The sequence below is a fragment of the Atta cephalotes genome (genome assembly GCF_000143395.1).
Source record: "Atta cephalotes unplaced genomic scaffold scaffold00042, whole genome shotgun sequence".
Taxonomy (NCBI): domain Eukaryota; kingdom Metazoa; phylum Arthropoda; class Insecta; order Hymenoptera; family Formicidae; genus Atta; species Atta cephalotes.
In genome coordinates, this window is record NW_012130106.1 from 244,013 (window position 1) to 247,930 (window position 3,918).

The 3,918-nt window shown below is 28.3% G+C and overlaps 1 pseudogene; it reads left to right on the plus strand.

Annotated features, from left to right (window-relative positions):
• The first annotated feature begins 860 nt into the window (after window positions 1–860).
• On the plus strand, window positions 861–2,938 carry LOC105622237 (annotated as a pseudogene).
• The last annotated feature ends 980 nt before the right edge of the window (window positions 2,939–3,918 follow it).

The following is a 3,918-nucleotide window of genomic DNA, read 5'->3' on the forward strand; positions in this document are numbered from 1 at the left end:
AATGTGCAGATCAAAGAGTGAAACTTATGAAGATATTGATTTTTTATAAAGAGTCCTATGTTTTATCTTTCAAATAAATCCAGAAAAAAGTAGCTATTTTTATTTTTGTGAAAAATATTTTGTAAAGAACCATGACATATATATGAGGCATATCAAATCGGACACCTCTGAAATATCATCAATTTTAATTTTTTTTTTTAATTTGCTGACATACTCTACAGATAAAAATATGAAACACATGTTTCGCAAAAAAAATTTAAGATTTTTTGATAAAGTTATTCACGCTTGTAAGTTGTAGAAATTCATATAAAAACGTCGCTTAAACGTGCGCTACGCGCTATTTAGCAGATATTAAACTTTACTATAACTCCATTGTATTATAACCTTCTTTTTGACAAAATTCATACGCTTATTTTGTGAACGACATAAACAGTTATCATAAACAGTATCAATGCAATGATAATCATCATTCATGAAATAAGCGCATAAAGAGAATCGCGGAAAATCAGCATCGCGGAAAAGAAGCAATAATATACTTCGAGATATTCGATGAATTTTTTCAAATAAAATATTTTAGAAACGATTAATAGTCGGCTTCTAAATAAGTCATCTGCACTATATTTGCAAAAATTCATTAATTTTATCAAATTTCATCGAATTCGATAAAAGTCAGATCTTCCGTTATAAGATATATGATATAAATTTTGAAATGCTTTATTGTAAGTGTATATGTAAGAAATATAATAAAGTGAAATAAAGTAAAAGAAATGTAAAAGGAATAATAAACACAACGTATTAACAAATTATTAATCAGACGATTTTTTTCGATAGATAAAAAGACTCCATAAAAGCGATTCGGGATGAATTTATCAGGAAGATCTCGAGCAACGTGGCTCGCTATATTAATCTCACTCATTATCAACATACGATCTTGCGTCGCTGAATCGAGCGGCGAATATCTTCAGAAGGCGATGATTGAGCTTCAGGAATTAAATGTGCCTTCAAATAGTCTAACGATGTACGATCGATTGTCGTCGATGAATCTAGGTTATCAGCAGGGTTATCATGATTACAACAGGCATCGCAAGGTCAGTATCAACAATGTCCATCAAAGCGTGCAAAAGGCGATTGCGGATGTGCCTGTTGAATCCGCGGGCAACATTATACAGCATTACGCAGTACGTAAATCTATCTTAAACGAATCTAAATAACTCTTGCAAAGAAATGAAAAGAATAAATTAGAAGAAATTCTCATAGAGATTTATCTTGTAAATGCACTTTAAATCTTTGGCAGATTGAAAACATGATCATTATTTCTTTTTTTATCTTTTTTATATTTATTATTATTATTTTTCAAATTATCATCTTTTCTAATCTCGCTCTCTGTTTAATTATTACTTTTAGTTACCTAAAAATTTGATAATCCTTTGCCATTTTTCTATCTTTTTTTAATTATTACAGGGCTTAAAAAATCGATTTCTTTAAATTTTTTCCCTAAATTGTTGATCATTAGTAATCTGAAAACTTGAACATTATTTATAATTCTTTTCTATTTATATTCTATTTATATTCTTTTCTATTATTTATAAAGTCTTTTCTATCTTTTTCCTTTTTTATTTTTAATTTTTTAAAATATTAATTTCATCATTTTTAAACTTCCTTTTGTTATTAATTTTTGATAGTTGAGAAACTTGATAATTCTTTGTTATATTTTTATTGGATTAGGGAAAAAGTCCCTTTACAAGTTGGTAAAAAGACATTTTCCCATCAATATCTTCTTTAAAAATAATCAAAATTTAAATTAATAAAAAGGATTTTAAAACTTGAAATCTTTACTTTCGAATGGTTACTCTACTTTTTTAATTTATGTAAATTTTGTAATTTTTATATATAGAAAACTACGAGCTGAAAAAAATGAAAAATTTTCTTTTATAGATCTATAGCATGCCCAAAAAAGATTTGAGTAAATTTTCTATCATGAGAAGCTTTTCCTACAAAATTATTTTTTAAAAATGTTCCTACGATTTTTTTCTGAGTTACTTGCAAATTAAGTAAAAAGGAACATTCTGACTTTATTGCTCATAATTCCGTTCAAAATCATCGTATCGCAATTAAAAATAGAGATTAAAGCTGAAACGTTGCTCTATCAAGTAGTGTAATTGCTAATTTTTTAAAAATAGAATAAGTGGTTTGCTAAAATTTTTTCCAACTTGTAGAAAGACTTTTTTCCTGTCCTAATATTCCTTTCCATTTATTTCTATTTTTTAAAAGCAGATTTCTTTAATTTCAATATTTTTTCTTTAATTGTTTCTTTCTAGTAACCTGAAAATAATAATTATTCGTAATTACTTCTTCTGTCTTTAATTATTTATTTTAATTGTTTAAAATGTTAATTTATTTATTTTTCTTTAATCTGAATGTCAAGCAGGCGACTGATGTTTGCAAATTTTCCAGTTACGCGACTTCACCGCTATGACTAGTCATCCGAAAATGAAACAACCGGAGCCGCTAGCGTTCACACGAGCGGAATTGGCCGCGTTATACAAAAAGGCCTTAGAAAAAGGGTCAGCGATCAGCGTAGCGTCGTTGATGCATGCTCTTAATGCCGCGGGCGGCAACGACAATGGCAACACGCCGTCCGAGACTGGTCATCCGCAGCTACCGGTTAAACCGATGTATAACTATTACTTCTTCCCACTGAAAAGTTTCGCGTCTGAGCTGCAGAGAGATCATCACCAAGCTACGGTAAGCGAAAGTCACGTTGCGCCATTAGGAGCGAGATTCCGGTGTAACTAGATTTTATGCAAATGTATTAATGTATCCGCTAATTTGATTTATATCGAAATGCCAATATACAAGATCAACATTGTGAGCAAGCTTGCAACGCGAAACACTTATTGCTTAGATCTTTTTTTCACAAAATATTACAAATACTTAAAGAAGTCTCATACATTAAGAAACCGAAAAAAATAGTGACTTTTCGTGAATTTTTTCAAAAAAAAAATTAATATTTATTGTTTTGGAACTTTTTGCACATTTTAATATAACTACTGTAGAATAAAGTTTTATGTATAAAAAAAAGTATTATAAATAATAAAAATATAAACAATATAATATATTAGAGAGCGCCTATCGGTCAAAATTGAAAGTTATGAATAATATAATATTCTAAGTTCATGAATTTAATTAATCTCAAATGACTGTGCGCCAAAAATATAAACATTTGATTTGGCGCCTTGCCAACGTTATGATTTTGTGTACATCCCAGCGGCTGTAATTTTTGAAAACAAAAAATTAAGAAATATTTGTAATTGCTATAGCTTTTCATCTTAAATAAACCTGAAAAATTTTTTAAATATATATTAAAATATAAATTAAAATTTTGTGCGACTTTGAAAAAAAAGTTACGATTTTCACTAGAGAGCAGCTATTTCCTTATATAAAAAAATTGTTAATGTTGATTTTTATTTAATTTTTTAGATTCATCAAGAATAGTTGATTATTAACTAACTAATGAGCCCTGTAAAAAAGTCGATTGATCAAACACTTTTTTTTTCAATCATGTACACAAAAAAAGTTGAAGAATGCAAAAAACAGATTTCGAGAAAAACGCAAAGTTTTTAATTTATTTCTTGATTACTTATAGTGCTCTAAGGTTAATCTGTTATTTCAGCAACATACAAACTTTCAATCTCCTCATGGAATTCATTTTGAGTAATTTGAATATTTGAGCATTCTATGAGCTCATACTACTAATGAGAGAATCGATCTTTATTGATTTTAATGAGCTTTGGATATGTTGTAAAGATATTAGACCTATATTTCTTATTTGTGCTTATCTCAAGGATCTTCAAGAGGTAAAACACTCTTTCGAAAAAAATCATTTTTTTTCTTTCGAAGTGAATATCGAAACTATAA